This window comes from Stenella coeruleoalba (genome assembly GCF_951394435.1).
Source record: "Stenella coeruleoalba genome assembly, chromosome: 9".
In the NCBI taxonomy this organism is placed as follows: domain Eukaryota; kingdom Metazoa; phylum Chordata; class Mammalia; order Artiodactyla; family Delphinidae; genus Stenella; species Stenella coeruleoalba.
This window is the reverse complement of record NC_137155.1, coordinates 80,595,524-80,613,706: the sequence shown is the minus strand read 5'-3', so window position 1 is coordinate 80,613,706 and position 18,183 is coordinate 80,595,524. Positions and strand designations below refer to the sequence as shown.

Below are 18,183 nucleotides of genomic sequence, written 5' to 3'. Positions count from 1 at the left end.
CTTCTGGAGAGCTGGCCATAGCAAAGGTTTCCTGAGTCCTGTCTCAAGTACCTACTGCCAAGAGCAGCTGTCTTCTTCTAGGAGGAAGATGCACCATCGTCTTTCTCCTGGCTCTCGAGCTGTTGACCTGGGATATGTACACTGCTGGTGGAAAAGAATGCGGACATTTCCCAGCTGGGCATGAGGGAGAGCTCGCCCCTGAGTCTGCCAGTGACTCGGGAGTCTGTTTATTCTGAAATTGAATTTACACCCACACTTGAGCTTACCTGTGTGTGAGCTTGGCTGTATTGCTCTGACAATCCATTTCATCACAGCTTCAGCAAGTACATGATGTGATTCAGTAATGGGTGCAGGTATTTATTTCAATTTTTTACACCTTTATCAAAGTATAATTTACATGCAATAAAATGCACCCATTCTCAGTATAAAGTTCAATGAGTTTTGACAGATGTATGCAACTTTGTAATCACCATCACAATCAAGTTACAGAACATTTCTATCACCCAAAAACGTTCCCTCATGGCACTTTGCAGTCACCCCCCTCTCCTACCAGCCACAGTCCTGGGCAAACACTGATCTGTTTTCTGTCATTTTTGAATAGTTTTGCTTTACTGGAATTCCAGATAAATGAAATGATATAGTATGCATGTCTTCTTTAGCTCAGTAAAATGTTTTTGAAATTTATCCATGTCGTTACATGTAACAATAGTAAAATAGTCTATTTCTTTGTAATGTTAAGTGGTAGTCCATTGAATGGATGTACCACAATTTGGTTATCCATTCACTTATTGATGGATAGTTGGCTTGTTTTCCAGTTTTGGGGCTACTATGATTAAATCTGCTATGGATATTCTTGTAAGGTAGGCATATAATTTAATCAGTTTTGGGATTAATGACTTAATTTGACTTAATTTGGGATTAATGACAAAATTAATTTGGGTCAAATGACAGATGTATGTTGAACTTTATACGAATCTGCCAAACTATTTACAAAGTAGTTATACCACTTTACTGTCCCACCAGGATTGCATGAGATTTCCATTTGCTCCAGTCTTTTAATTTTTAGCCATTCTAATGGATTTGCGATGGTATCTTAATGTGGTTTAAATTTGCCTTTTTCTTTTGACTGATGTAGTTATGCATTTTTGGATGTATTTAGAGGCCATTTGTATATCTTCTTTTGTAAAGTGTTCAAAACTTTTGAAAAGTTTTTAAAATGGGATTTTGTTGTCTTGTTATTAAGTTCTGAATACAAGTCCTTTGTCAGATATACCTGCACACACAATTCATATATATATATGAATTCATATATATATACATACACACATTCATATATATACACATATATACATACAAATGAATGTGTATGTACATTCACGTATATATGCTCATATATACACAAATATATGTGTATATGTATACGTGTGTATATATATACACATATATATAAACATTTCATCCCAGTTCCTCCCATTTTGGTGCTTAACTTTTTATTTTCTTAATGGAGTCTGTGAAGATCAGATTTTAATTTTGGTGAAATTCAATTGATTAATGTCAGGTTTTTGCAAAGTTTTCTCCCTTCGGAAGATTTATCGTTTGGGTTTTTACATTTAGGTCTATGATCCAGTTTGAGTTAATTTGGTGTATAATCTGAGGAAAGGTCAAAGTTCATTTATTCGTGTGCATATCCAGATGTTCTCCACCATTCAATGAAAATACTGCTCTCCATATTGAATTACCATGGTACTTTGTCAAAAATTAATTGATTGTATATGAATCTATTTCCAGACTCAGTGGAGGAGACTCTGTTCTCCTCCATTGATCTGTATATCTACCCTTTACGAAGAGTACACTATCTTGATTATTGTAGCATTATAGTGAGTCTTCAGATCAGGTAATGTAAGTCCTCCAACTTAGTTATTCTTTTCAAAATGATTTTGACTATTCTAAGTCCTTCACATAGTCATGTATATTTTACAATCAACTTGTTTTCTACAAAAAGCTTCCTAGGATTTTTTTGTAAATAATTTTCTTTCCTGTAATAATACATATATAATGTAAAGTTTGCCATTTTAACCATTTTAAGGTATAAAATTCAATGACATTAATTACATTCGTGATATTATGCAACCATTGCCACTACTTCTGAAATTTTTCATGGTCCCAAAAAGAAACTCTGTAGCCATTAAGGAGTAACACTCAATACTCCCCAGCCCCTGGTAATCTCTAATCTACTTTCTGCCTCTATGAATTTGTCTATTCTAGGCATCACATATAAATGGAATCATATAGTATTTGTTCTTTTGTGACTTATTTCACTTAACATAATGTTTTCAAGATTGATTCATATTGTAGCATGCATCAGAACTGCATTCCTTTTTATGGCTGAATAATATTCCATTGTATGTATGTACCAAAAACATCTTACTGAGCAAAAGAAGACATGCATACTATATCATTCCATTTATCCAGAATTTCAGAATAAGCAAAAGTATTCAAAAATGACAGAAAAATTTATCCATGTCATTGCATGTAACAATAGTAGAATAGTCTATTTCTTTCTAATGTTAAGTAGTAGTCTACTGAATGGATGTATCCCAATTTGGTTATATATTCACTTATTGATGGATAGCTGGCTTGTTTTCCAGTTTTTTGGCTATTATGAATAAATCTACTATGGACATTCTTGTAGGGTAGGTATATAATTTAATCAGTCTTGGGATGGTTGGGTCAAATGACAGATGTATGTTGAACTTTATAAAAATCTACTGTAGTAAACATTGACATGCAAGTATGTTTGAGTACCTGTTTTCAATTATTTTAGCTATATATCTAGGAGTGGAATTGCTGGGCCATATGGGCCTGCTTGGCTTTCAGTTGAGATTGTGCTGAATTTGTAGAACAATTTGGAGTGAATTGATATCTTAATCTTAACAATGTTAAGTCAACTGACCCATGAACATGGTATATCTCTGTCATAGTGTGGGCTGGCTTAACCAAATACCATAGAGTGGCTTAAAAAACAGTTTTATTTTCTTACAGTTCTGTAGGCTGGGAAGTCCAACATCAAATCAGTAAAGTAGATGTAATGCTGATGCTTCTTTTTTCTTGACTTGTAGGCAGCTGCCATCTTACTGTGTGCTTGCATGATCTCTTGTGTGCAGAGAGAGAGAAACAAATTCTCTCATGTCCCTTCTGTAAGGGACATAAGACTAATTTCATCATAAGGGCTTCACCCTCATTATCTCGTCTAAACCCAATTACCTCCCCAAGGACCCATTACCAAATTCCATTACATTGGGAATTAGGACTCCAACATATGAATTTAAGTGGGGGTGCGCCTCAACTACTTCCTTATTTAAGACTTTAACTTTTCTCAGTAATATTTTGTAGTTTTAAGTATACTTCTTGTGCACACATTTTGTTAAATTTATTTCTTAGTATTTCATGGTTTTTTGATGCTATTGCAAATGTATATTTGTTTCATTTCCAATTTTCTGTTGTTTATATATAGAAATACAAGTGATTTTTGTTACTGATCTTGTATCCTGCAACCTTGCTTAGTTCTAGTGGCTTTTTTTTTTTTTTGGTAGATTCTTAAGATTTTCTACATACCCAATACCCAAACAGGTTGTCTGTGAATAAAGATAGTTTTGCCTTTTCTTTTCCTATCTGTATGCCTGGTATTTCCTCTCCCTCCGCCCTTGCTTTATTTCACTGGCTGGAACCTCCTGTGTAAGGTTCAATGGCACTGATATAGATAAACATCCTTGCCTTGTCTGCAGTCATATGGGGAGGACATGCAATCTTTTACCATTAAGTATGATATTAACTGTAGGAAATTTAATTCCATTTTAATATTTGTAACTAATATGATCAGTTTATTGGCTACACAGGCTTTTGCCTTATCCAGATTCTGTAGTCAGTGATGATGGTAGCTTCAGGCCCTTTAATTGTGTTTCAGTTAGAGCAGTGCTTATTTACCTATGTTACATATGATAGCTGCTGCATAACATTTTATTTTCCAGATTCCATGGCTAAAAATAATTTTAAAATTACTGGCATAATGTCATGCTATTGACTTTTTTTTTTTTTTTTGCGGTATGCAGGCCTCTCACTGTTGTGGCCTCTCCCGTTGTGGAGCACAGGCTCCGGATGCGCAGGCCCAGCGGCCATGGCTCACGGGCCCAGCCGCTCCGCGGCATGTGGGATCTTCCCGGACCGGGGCATGAACCCGTGTCCCCTGCATTGGCAGGCAGACTCTCAACCACTGCGCCACCAGGGAAGCCCCTATTGAATTTTATTGACGTTCAAAGCAGCTACTGAACCCTATGGATGAAAACACTATGTACTATGAAACTTGATTTTCCTTGAAGTAGGGCGCATAAGATAAATTCCTAATGGAATTTAGTACCAAGACCACACTTGGAATTAGTATATAAAAGTATTACAGATCTGCTATATATAGTCATAAGAAATTGCTTAATCAACTATATTTCCATTTTCCCCTTAGTCTCATGAAAGCTCAGAGCTAAATTTTGTGCATAATCACATCAATGATGACTTTTATATTTGCACCCACTTTTCCAGTGCTTTGGTATGTTTTGATTTATTTTCATCTTAATCTATTTATGTCTTTTGTTGCAGGTCATTTGAAATCCTATTAGAAAGGAGTTAGAAGTTTAAATAATTATCTCTTTTTAAATTAATAAAAAAGCTACTTCATAAAAGGACCTACCTTTTAAATATTTAATTGGAATAATATCTACCTTTAAGTAGCTTAATGGAAAGCTATAAATGGAAAGTCTCTAGGCTTAGGAACACTATCTTTTATTAGCCTTGTGAGATAAGCTTCCAAAGAGAAACATTGGGAATGATGATCTCGTTGAAGTGAAACTGAAATGCTTGTGACTAAAACAAAGGAAAACAAAACCCAGAGACCTGTTGTTTTCTTCAGTGATCCAAGAGAAATGGTTGAATATCCTGAAAATAACCTAATAAATGAAACACTAAAGATTCACAATGACTCAGGTTTCTGGGTGAGGTGGGAAAAGAAAGTTGGGGGTGCCTGAACCAAGATGGCACAGTAGAAGGATGTGCTCTCACTCCCTCTTGTGAGAACACCAGAATCACAGCTAGCTACTGGACAATCATCAACAGGAAGACACTGGACCTCACCAGAAAAGATACCCCACATCCAAAGACAAAGGAGAAGCCACAAGGAGATGGTAGGAGGGGCACAATCACAGTAAAATCAAATCCCATAACTGCTGGGTGGGTGACTCACAGACTGGAGAACACTTATACCACAGAAGTCCGCCCACTGGGGTGAAGGTTCTGAGCCCCATGTCAGGCTTCCCAACCTGGGGGTCCGGCAACAGGAGGAGGAATTCCTAGAGAATCAGACTTTGAAGGCTAGTAGGGTTTCATTGCATGACTCTGACAGGACTGGGGGAAACAGAGACTCCACTCTTGGAGGGCACACACAAAGTAGTGTGTGCATCTGGAGCCAGGGGAAGGAACAGTGACCCTGGGGGTGACTGAACCAGACCTACCTGCTAGTGTTGGAGGGTCTCCTGCAGAGGCAGGAGGTGGCTGTGGCTCACCGTGGGGACAAGGACACTGGCAGAAGAAGTTCTGGGAAGTACTCCTTGGCATGAGCCCTCCTGGAGTCTGCCATTAGCTCCACCAGGTAGGTTCCAGTGTTGGGTTGCCTAAGGACAAACAACCAACAGGGAGGCAACCCAGCCCCACCCATCAGCAGTCAAGCAGATTAAAGTTTTACTGAGCTCTGCCAACCAGAGCAACAACCAGCTCTCCCCACCACCAGTCCCTCCCATCAGAAAACTTGCACAAGCCTCTTAGATAGCCTCATCCACCAAAGGGCAGACAGCAGAAGCAAGAAGAACTACAGTCCTGCAGCCTGTGGAACAAACACCACATTCACAGAAAGATAGACAAGATGAAAAGGCAGAGGGCTATGTACCAGATGAAGGAACAAGGTAAAACCCCAGAAAAACAACTAAATGAAGTGGAGATAGGCAACCTTGCAGAAAAAGAATTCAGAATAATGATAGTGAAGATGATCCAAGACCTCGGAAAAAGAATGGAGGGAAAGATCGAGAAGATGCAAGAAATGTTTAACAAAGACCTAGAAGAATTAAAGAACAAACAGAGACAAACAATACAATAACTGAAATGAAAACTACACTAGAAGGAATCAATAGCAGAATAACTGAAGCAGAAGAACGAATAAGTGACCTGGAAGACAGAATGGTGGAATTCACTGCTGTGGAACAGAATAAAGAAAAAAGAATGAAAAGAAATGAAGGCAGCCTAAGAGACCTCTGGGACAACATTAAACGCAAAAACATTCGCATTATACGAGTCCCAGAAGGAGAAGAGAGAGAAAAAGGACCCGAGAAAATATTTGAAGAGATTACAGTTGAAAACTTCCCTAAAATGGGAAAGGCAATAGCCACCCAAGTCCAGGAAGCGCAGTGAGTCCCATACAGGATAAACCCAAGGAGAAACACGCCGAGACACATAGTAATCAAATTGGCAAAAATTAAAGACAAAGAAAAATTATTGAAAGCAGCAAGTGAAGAACGACAAATAACATACAAGGGAACTCCCATAAGGTTAACAGCTGATTTCTCAGCAGAAACTCTACAAGACAGAAGGCAGTGGCATGATATACTTGAAGTGATGAAAGGGAAGAACCTACAACCAATATTACTCTACCCGGCAAGGCTCTCATTCAGATTCGATGGAGAAATCAAAAGCTTTACAGACAAGTAAAAGCTAAGAGAATTCAGCACCACCAAACCAGCTCTACAATGAATGCTAAAGGAACTTCTCTAAGTGGGAAACACAAGAGAAGAAAAGGAGCTACAAAAACAAACCCAAAACAATTAAGAAAATGGTCATAGGAACATACATATCGATAATTACCTTAAGCGTGAATTGATTAAATGCTCCAACCAAAAGACACAGGCTTGCTGAATGGGTATAAAAACAAGACCCATATATATGCTGTCTACAAGAGACCCACTTCAGACCTAGAGACACATACAGACTGAAAGTGAGGTGATGGAAAAAGATATTCCATGCAAATGGAAATAAAAGAAAGCTGGAGTAGCAATACTCATCTCAGATAAAATAGACTTTAAAATAAAGAATGTTACAAGAGACAAGGAAGGACACTACATAATGATCGAGGAATCAATCCAAGAAGAAGATATAACAATTATAAATATATATGCACCCAACATAGGAGCACCTCCATACATAAGGCAACTGCTAACAGCTATAAAAGAGGAAATCAACAGCAACACAATAATAGTGGAGCACTTTAACACTTCACTTACACCAATGGACATATCATCCAAACAGAAAATTAATAAGGAAACAGAAGCTTTCAATGACACAATAGGCCAGATAGATTTAATTGATATTTATGGGACAATCCATCCAAAAACAGCAGATTACATTTTCTTCTCAAGTGCACATGGAATATTCTCCAGGATAGATCACATCTTGGGTCACAAGTCAAGCCTCAGTAAATTTAAGAAAACTGAAATCATATCAAGCATCTCTTCTGACTACAACACTATGAGATTAGAAATGAACTACAGGGAAAAAAACGTAAAAAACACGAACACTTGGAAGCTAAATAATACGTTACTAAATAACCAAGAGATCACTAAAGAAATCAAAGAGGAAATCAAAAAATACCTAGAGACCAATGACAATGAAAACACGATGATCCAAAACCTATGGGATGCAGCAAAAGTAGTTCTAAGAGGGAAGTTTATAACTATACAAGCCTACCTCAAGAAACAAGAAAAATCTCAAATAAACAATCTAACCTTACACCTAAAGGAACTAGAGAAAGAAGAACAAACAAAAACCAAAGTTAGCAGAAGGAAAGAAATCATAAAGATCAGAGCAGAAATAAATGAAATAGAAACAAAGAAAACAATAGCAAAGACCAATAAAACTAAAAGCTTGTTCTTTGAGAAGATAAACAAAATTGATAAACACTTAGCCAGACTCATCAAGAAAAAGAGGAAGAGGACTCAAATCAATAAAAGCAGAAATGAAAAAGGAGAAGTTACAACAGACACTGCAGAAATACAAAGCATCCTAAGAGACTACTACCAGCAACTCTTTGCCAATAAAATGGACAACCTGGAAGAAATGGACAAATTCTTAGAAAGGTATAACCTTCCAAGACTGAACCAGGAAGAAATAGAAAATATGAACAAACCAATCACAAGTAATGAAATTGAAACTGTGATTTAAAATCTTCCAACAAACAAAAGTCCAGGACCAGATGGCTTCACAGGTGAATTCTATCAAATATTTAGAGAAGAGCTAACCCCCCTCCTTCTCAAACTCTTCCAAAAAACTGCAGAGGAAGGAACACTCCCAAACTCATTCTATGAGGCCACCATCACCCTGATACCAAAACCAGACAAAGATACTACAAAACAAGAAAATTACAGACAAATGTCACTGATGAATATAGATGCAAAAATCCTCAACAAAATACTAGCAAACAGAATCCAACAACACATTCAAGGGATCATACACCATGATCAAGTGGGATTTATCCCAGGGATGCAAGGTTTCTTCAGTATACTCAAATCAATCAATGTGATATACCATATTAACAAATTGAAGAATAAAAACCATATGATCATCTCAATAGATGCAGAAAAAGCTTTTGACAAAATTCAACACCAGTTTATGATAAAAACTCTCCAGAAAGTGGGCATAGAGGGAACCTACCTCAGCATAATAAAGGCCATATACGACAAACCCACAGCAAACATCATTCTCAATGGTGAAAAACTGAAAGCATTTCCTCTAAGATCAGGAATGAGACAAGGATGTCTATTCTCACCACTATTATTCAACATAGTTTTGGAAGTCCTAGCCATGGCAATCAGAGAAGAAAAAGAAATAAAAGGAATACAAATCGGAAAAGAAGAAGTAAAACTGTCACTGTTTGTGGATGACATGATACTATACATAGAGAATCCTAAAGATGCCACCAGAAAACTACTAGAGCTAATCAATGACTCTGGTAAAGTAGCAGGATACAAAATTAATGCACAGAAATCTCTTGCATTCCTATACACTAATGATGAGAAATCTGAAAGAGAAATTAAGGAAACACTGCCATTTACAATTGCAACAAAAAGAATAAAATACCTAGGAATAAACCTACCTAGGGAGACAAAAGACCTGTATGCAGAAAACTATAAGACACTGATGAAAGAAATTAAAGGTGATACCAACAGATGGAGAGATATACCATGTTCTTGGATTGGAAGAATCAATATTGTGAAAATGACTATACTACCCAAAGCAATCTACAGATTCAATGCAATCCCTATCAAATTACCAATGGCATTTTTTACAGAACTAGAATAAAAAATCTTAAAATTTGTATGAAGACACAAAAGACCCTGAATAGCCAAAGCAGTCTTGAGGGAAAAAAACGGGGCTGGAGGAATCAGACACCCTCGCTTCAGTCTATACTACAAAGCTGTAGTAATCAAGACGATATGGTACTGGCACAAAAACAGAAACACAGATCAACGTGAAAGCCCAGAGATAAACCCACGCACCTATGGTCACCTAATCTATGACAAAGGAGGCAAGGATATACCATGGAGAAAAGACAGTCTCTTCAATAAGTGGTGCTGGGAAAACTGGACAGCTACATGTAAAAGAATGAAATTAGAACATTCCCTAACAACATACACAAAAATAAACTCAAAATGGATTAAAGACCTGAATGTAAGACCGGACACTCTATAAATCTTAGAGGAAAACATAGGAAGAACACTGTTTGACATAAATCACAGATCTTTTTTGATCCACCTCATAGAGTAATGGAAATAAAAACAAAAATAAACAAATGGGACCTAATGAAACTTCAAAGCTTTTGCACAGCAAAGGAAACCATAAACAAGATGAAAAGACAACCCTCAGAATGGGGGAAAATATTTACAAAAGAATCACCAGACAAAGGATTAATCTCCAAAATATATAAACAGCTCATGCAGCTCAATATCAAAAAAAGAAACAACCCAATCCAAAAATGGGCAGAAGACCTAAATAGACATTTCTGCAAAGAAGACATACAGATGGCCTAGAAGCACATGAAAGGCTGCTCAACCTCACTAATTATTAGAGAAATGCAAATCAAAACTACAATGAGGTATCACCTCACACCGGTTAGAATGGGCATCATCAGAAAATCTACAAACAATTAATGCTAGAGAGGGTGTGGAGAAAAGGGAACCCTCTTGCACTCTTGGTGGGAATGTAAACTGATACAGCCACTGTGGAGAACACTATGGAGGGTCCTTAAAAAACTAAAAATAGAACTACCCTATGATCCAGGATACCAACTACTGGGCATATACCCAGAGAAAACCATAATTCAAAAAGACACATGCACCCCAGTGTTCATTGCATCACTATTTACAATAGCCAGGTCATGGAAACAACCTAAATGCCCATCGACAGACAGATGGATAAAGAAGATGTGGTACATATATACAATGGAATATTACTCAGCCATAAAAGGAACGAAATTGGGTCATTTGTTGAGATGTGTATGGATCTAGAGACTGTCATACAGAGTAAAGTAAGTCAGAAAGAGAAAAACAAATATCACATTGTAACGCATATATGTTTAACCTAGAAAAATGGTACAGATGTACTGGTTTTCAGGGCAGAAGTTGAGACACAGATGTAGAGAACGAACGTATGGACACGAAGGGGGGAAAGCCGTGGGGGGGTGGTGGTGGTGGTGTGATGAATTGGGTGATTGGGATTGACATGTATACAGTGATGTGTATAAAATTGATGACTAATAAGAACCTGATGTATAAAAAAATCAGTTAAATAAAATTCAAAAATTCAAGAAAAAAAAAGTTGGGGGTCACTGTGAGCCATTTCAGTCTATCCTTATGCTTGTGGAAGTAGTTTATTTTTCTGTGGCAATAACCAGAACAAAAACATTTTAATCATAGTGATTATAGGACCACCTAATGTAATCACACATGAGTGTATTAATGCTAATTGTAGATGTCTTGACCTAAAAGATACAGTGAGAATTATTTTATAAAATATTGAATTCTCTACCACCCTAAATATTTAATTTTTTTATATGCAATGTTTTGGGAAAAAAGACACATTTACTTTAAAAACATTCCTGTGTCTTTATATTTTAATATTAGTATGTACCTTTAACATTTGAGAGTAATATTAAAGTTCTGCTAATTACTTTATGTGGATTATTTCATATTTCTCACAGTAATTCACAAAAATTCTCTAATGGCAATTACACTTATGTCCATTTCACGGATGAGAAACTGAACTTAGAGACGTGTAGTAATTTGCCCAAAGTCATAGTTAGTAAAAGGTAAAATCAGGATTTAAACCGTAACTGTCTTAATCAATGTCTGAGTTGGAAGGCATTTGGCTGTAGCAGTGGCTTACACAAGCAAAAAGTCTTTTCCTCACATCGAGTGTTCTGAAAGAAGGAGATTACTTGCATTGGTTTGCTTGCATTGCTCGATAATGCTATTTTATCCTCGGTTTCACTGTTCCCAGCAGTTGGTTTTTCGTTTTCACATTTTTTTGCTTCATGATTACAAAATGCAAAATGCACAATGCAGGCCCAGACATCATATGTCCAAGACAGGAAGAATGGGGAAGTGGCAGTGCCAGCCAGAATTGTGTCACATGGGCATCCTCGGCTGCAAGAAAAGCAGGGAAAGTAAGCAAAAGGTGACTGGGGCCCGGGAATTGCTCTTTGGTTGGCCAAAGAGTGCCTGACACAATAAATATTTCATAACGTCGTTGCTGTCAGGTTGTAGTGGAATTTGATTATGTGTAAGTTTTAAAAGTGGTGATTAAAAGAGGGAGAGCGAAAGAGAATATTTCATTTTTCTTAGAAGTTTTCATTCAATTTTCCATCAGAGAGCTTTGGGATACTCTTCTCTGCCACCTCCTTGCCCCATTTTTGCAGTACTGTATTATCTTTCCCCAACATGCCCCTGTAGTGGATACAGTCATGTGTATCCTGTCAGGGTGTGGGGATGGCAAGGAAGAGGGACGCGAACCTGGACCCTGCTCTAGCTTACGGTTTAGTTGGGAGATAAGGCAAACATTCATTATAGTAGAAAGGGTACAGGACACCATGATGAGAGGTGCACATTTCGTATTATAATATTATCAACGTTATGAAAAGGAGATAAGCTTGAATAATCATGCACTGTTGAGAGAATTTAAGCTGGTAACCAGGAAGCAGAGTTATAATTTATTATTTTGTTAACTTCTAACTTAATAATTAGAGTACCCCAAAAGATAACAAAAAAGTAAAAAACCAAAACCCAAAATAAAACTGTATCAGGGATGAAAAGTTAAGAGAATGAAGGCAAACTCACTGAAATGAGCAGCTGTTAGTAAAGTTATAGCTTGTCTTGGTGAATTAATCTAGTTAGTTTCAAATCATTTTGCTTTAAGAGCCCCAGTATGATCTCTGCATCTAGGTAGGGTTAATATTATAAGGGTAATGACCAAGTGACCATCTTAATGTCTGGTACCTCTGGAAATTTTTATTAATGGGATATAATTTTATAGGCTTGAAAGAGGTTATGTGGGGTCCTTTATTTAAAAAATCATATATCAGTGTCTGGTCTGTGCTGGGAAATACATCCAGCCCCAGAGCCACAGAAATCACAATTCTTATACTCAGGAGCTTGTGGTCCAGGGGGGCTGGTCTTCCAATGCCCATTCAGCTCTCTTATTTTATGGACCTACAGCCGATCCTATTTAAATGCCAAAGGCAATTTGGCTGTTTCAGTGAACTGAGTGATCAAAATAGGCCAAAATGCAAAATGGACAGTTAATTAGAACCGTCCAGCTACCTGTGTGAGCTGACGCACACCTACATATGTTCCTGCCATTCAAGATAAAATGTAGATTTATGTACGTCAGTTAAAATGCTGCTTTCGTCCCATGAATACGAAGAACTCACTATCTACTGTTGTTAAATTTGACAAAGTATCTGGAAATTACTAACCCAATTTAAAAATACGGTTTTATTGGCAGAAAAATGATTCCTATAAGTACACTCAATAGAGTGCCCGGCACTAATAGGTACATAATTAACAACGTGACGAGTGAATGTTCCTGGATGAAGGCAAATAAGTCACCATTTCTCTGCAGAACTTTATTTTCTAAGAGTTAGTAGGACTCTTCTAGCAAATCCTTACACTTATAAAGAAATAGACATTTTAGAAAAGTTATGGTTTGTGTTGGTTAATAAGTCTAGTTAGGTTCAAATTATTGTGCCTTAAGAGCGTCTATAGCAGTTTTCCTAGGAATGCTTAAAGTGATATGTGAAAGTCTTCTCCTGGTGTATCTAAATCCTCTGTTAAACTGACAAGTTGTTTTGATGTCCTTTGCACAAAATGACATAACGTCATTTCTTGTGCAGAGCAATGTGCTGGCTGGCGGTTGTTCGCTTGCTGTGAGGTTTTGATGGAAGTGTTTTGTTATAGTAGCTTGGTATATATTCCTCGGCTTTCAGCTTGAAAAGCTCAGTGCCGCTGGGCTGCCACTTCTTCAAATTAGGGACTCCAGTGTCTTTCACATTTTGAAAGCTCTATGCCAAGAGGAAAGTGGACCATTCATTTACCTGTTTTTCTGCAGTATCATTTCCTTCAAATCCCAAGCCTATTTCCACACACTTGCTAATTTAAAAAAATAGAATGGGTGTCTACTCCCGTGGGTAGAGAAGAAATCTATTTATGACAGGTGTCAGAACTTGATCAGAAGGTTATTTAACTCTTTGGCTGCTGGACGATTTATAACGATGTTTTATCTGCACAGGTGCATGTTCGAGATGTACCTGTGAAAAGATGTACTCCCTGCCCTTAAAGAACTTGGCATTTAATATGCAGAAATCGTGTTAGGATCTGCTATAGGAGAAGGCACAGAGCTGGATGGTGCACAGCAAGAGGGCACCTGGGCCGGTGTGTTGGGGAGCAGGGAGACCTTGGGTGCCTGTGTGGGAGCAGCCACAAAATGATTTCAGATATGAAAGCGAAAATGTTATACTTTTTTCACAAAATTCAAAGCTTTAATATTCTTAATATTGAAATTAGATTCCAAATATGGAAATAGTTTTGAAGATGGAGAGGCAGCCTAGCAGAGTGCTGAAGAGCTCAGACTCTGGAGCCAGATTTCTAGGTTTGCATTCTGAATTTACCATTTATTAGCTCTGTGGACTTGGGCAAGAGCCTTAACCTGTTTATGCTGCAGTTTCTCTGTCTGTAAAATGGAGATCATGATACTACCTAAATCATAAGGTTGTTAGGAGGATTAAATGGATTAACATATATAAAAGGCTTCGAACATAGCAAGTACCATATGTGTCTGTTAAGTAAATATTGCCATAGAAATACAGAAGGGTTTAAGCACAATTATTTGCCTGTGACCTGTGATATAACCTATGTCTTCTGTACTCTTCCAAGTCAATGAAATTAATTCTGGTAGCCTGAAGCTCCTATAAAATGGTATTGAGAAGTGGGTTAAACATTGATTGGCTATGATCTCATCTAGTGAAATTGCTTATGCATATTAATGTATATTGTATTACATGTATGTATGTTAATAATTTTGAATATTTTTCAAGGGATCTTGAAAAATATAAAAGTAACAAATATAAAAGTCTACAGATGGACTTCCCTGGTGGTCCAGTGGTTAAGACTTTGCCTTCCAATGCAGGGGGTGTGGGTTCAATCCCTGGTCGGGGAGCTAAGATCCCACATGCCTCACAGCCAAAAAAAAAAAAAAAAAAAAAAAAAAAACCCATAAAACAGAAGCAATATTGTAATGAATTCAATAAAGACTTTAAAAGTGGTTTACATCCAAAAAAATGTAAAAAAAAAAGTCTACTGAGTTTCTCAGAGTCTAGTATATTTATGATAATAGAAACTAATTATGAAAAAGAAGGAAAAAATGTTGGACTTTAGTTACTTTAAGCATCAGTTAACCTGTATTAGAGACATAATACAACTACAAGAATTAATTTAACTGCAATAAAATATGACAGAAAGATAAATTTCCTTTCCCTTGATTGCTAGCGCAAGTTATGATAATAATAAAAGAGACTTGAACTTTCTTTTATACATCTAATCTTCATGAAAAAGGACATAGATATTTTTGAAAAGGTAACTAGAACATTCCAATAAAGAATCTTTCATTAGTTCTGCTTCAATTACTAATAAACTCAAATTGCAGTCATGTTCTTTGGGCATGTAGAATACATAGAAGATAAACATTTAGGTTTGAAATCACAATAAAGTAATGAGTTTGCTCTTTTCATTTGTTATCCTCCTGGCCAGTGGTGAAATTATTAATCACTACTAGATCCTGTGTTCAAAGGCTGGGCTGATTTTAGTTTGTGGATGTTGAACCAAAAGTTGCCTGTAGAATGTCAGTCTGTAATTAATTCAAGCTACTGAGCTTTGGATCCTATGGAAAAAGACATAGTGTAGGCTTCAAATGGGTGTAAAGGAAATGGGAAAGGTATATACAATTGGCTGAAATAGTTTGCTTGTGCTTCTTAAAACTCCCATTTATGTCAGTGAACTCAGTAAATTATCTCTAGAAGCTTTTTTTCTTCCTTCCCTCGTGTGTGTGTGTGTGTGTGTGTGTGTGTGTGTGCGTGCACGCACGCGCGTGTGCTCTGTGGAAGAAGAGTTTGGAGGAAACTTGGGAGGAAGATAATTAGAAAAGTTTTAACTAGATAAAATGAGGAGACATGTGCAGGTACATAGTAAGTCATAGGAGCCAGTGGTATAGCAGCCTGAAAAATCCAAAATCATTTTCAGAGACCAAATAGGTTATTTATAATATGTGTAACTGAAAAGGTCACTTTAATAATAGAATTATTCAGTTTTAGCATTATTTTTTCAAAGCAATAAGTGCATGAAAAAGAAATTTGATTCTGTGATATTAGGGATATTAGGGAGCCAAGGTGGGTTCATAGGTAGGGTAATGACAAGCTATAATTTTTCTTATTCAAACAGTATTTATTTGTCTTCCCTCTGTCAAACCTTGAGTCAAACACTTTTCCTGGCCTGCTTGGGAAGATACAAGGAAAGGAACATACAGAGCAGATGAGATGTGGAAGAAAGAATGCTGGGAGACGGAGATAGCTCTTTCACATGGCAAAGAGGATGAGAAAGACCATCAGCAGGCAAAAGACCCCCATGGTCTCCAAGAGGGCAAAGCCCAGAATGGCATTAAGAGCAGAACTGTTGCTTCAGAGAAGGATTCCTGGCATAATCATTGATGATTATGTACTCCCAAACACAGTCCTAATCCTAGCCCCAGAGCCAACCCCTCTGACCATGGCAGCTCCAACCTCAGTGAACTTGGCTGCTGTGTCAATGGCGCCATTTTGGAAGCTGCTGCTAGGGATAAATAAGGTCAGGGGGCATGGGGCTGCCAAGCTGTGGAGGCTCTCATCTGTCAGCACCACCTCAGAGAGTGGTTGGCTCAGCAGCTGAGACGTGATCCTGACCAGTGAGGGGATGGAGATGAAGTTGGGGCAAGCATATGTTTTCTGGGGGTGGGGAAGTGGCAAGAGCTGCTCCCAGGGCAGAGAAGACAGAGAGGGGCAATGACAGACTGTTTTAAGATTAACCATGATTTAGTGTACATGATCAATTGCAAGGAAGAGAAATTGAGACATTAAACCTTTTGGGGAGGTTGCTTTAGTAATCCAGGTATGAGTAGTAGACAGCCTAGATGGTATAGCCCACTGGGAATAGAATAAAGATTTTAGTTCAAGAGACAGTCTGAAGATCTAATGACAAGGTGAAGAAGCTGGAGGTGGAGGTCTTCCAGGAGGGAATGTCTAGTAGTTTTTGCTGTACTATTTGGGAATAGAAATAGTTAAGACTAGCCACACCTAAAAATGTGATCACTGAAACTATAAAGCCTGGAGAACCCTTGATGATGGACTAAAGCATACAGAATTAACTGTGGGTAGACAGTTAAATGAGAAAAAGGCAGAAAAAATAGTAAAATAGTAAACAGTACTGTGGAAAATGGTTATTTTGATCATTTAAAATAATTAGTTTCAAGTATTTTTGTAATGGTATCTTTCTTTATGAAAAAAATCTTGATTCATGATGGGAACACAACAAGCTCTTTTTCCTCAAGAAGGGACAAAGTTAAATAAAGCTTTGAAATCAGAAGTCTTAAGATGAAAAAAAAAAGCTATCGGTAGAAATTCTAAAGAAAAAAGGAGACTGAACAAAAAAACAGTAGATTCAAGGAAATCCTAAAACCATCAGTGTTTGCGCTATGAAGACTGTCAAGGGAGAGCAGGCTGGCGACTGTAGGGATGGGCCCACTTGAATGAAACAAAAATTCCTTGTTGCCATGGGGCTGAAAGGGAGATACACTAGCATTAAAATTCAAAACTTAGGGAGTTCACTGGCGGTCCAGTGGTTAAGACTCCGTGCTTCCACTGCAGGGGGTGTGGGTTCGATCCCTGATTGGGGAACCATAATAAGATCCAACATGCTGTGCGGGGCGTGGCCAAAAAAAAGAAAGAACAAAATCGTTAACTTAAATAATCTTTTCCATTAGCTGTTTACCTGTTATTGTTGGTTTTTCCACTAGAATGACAGCTCCATGAGAGCAGGTACATATCTGTTTTGTTCATGGTGATATATCCAGCAGCTAGAAAAGAAACCGATAGATATGTGTTGAATGAAGAAATGAGTAAACAGTTTCACACTCTGGTCTTTAGCAGGGGATGAGGCTGCCCAACTCCAAGAAGAAAGTTGGCCAAAGTCAAGAACAAAATGGCATCCTAGTCACTGGCCACATGCGGCTATTCAGCAGTTGAAATGTGGCTAGTACACCAAGGAACTGAATCTTAACTTTAATTTACTTAAAATTAAATTTAAATAGTGCTATGTGGCTAGTGGCTGCATTGGACAACACAGGTGTATAGAAAGACTTCACTCATTAGGAAAACCTGCCTCCTCTGGGCAGATGTAATCTGCGTGAGAGCAGTGGCTTTGTCAGGAACTAGAATCAGACTGGGACTTGTGAAGGAATCAA

The 18,183-nt window shown here is 37.5% G+C and overlaps 1 protein-coding gene across 2 annotated transcripts in view; it reads left to right on the top strand.

The window, feature by feature from the left end:
• The window catches only part of GRM8 (glutamate metabotropic receptor 8), a 760,483-nt gene that overhangs the window by 243,865 nt on the left and 498,435 nt on the right, over nucleotides 1-18,183 (top strand). The gene's annotated exons all lie outside the window — the stretch shown is intronic.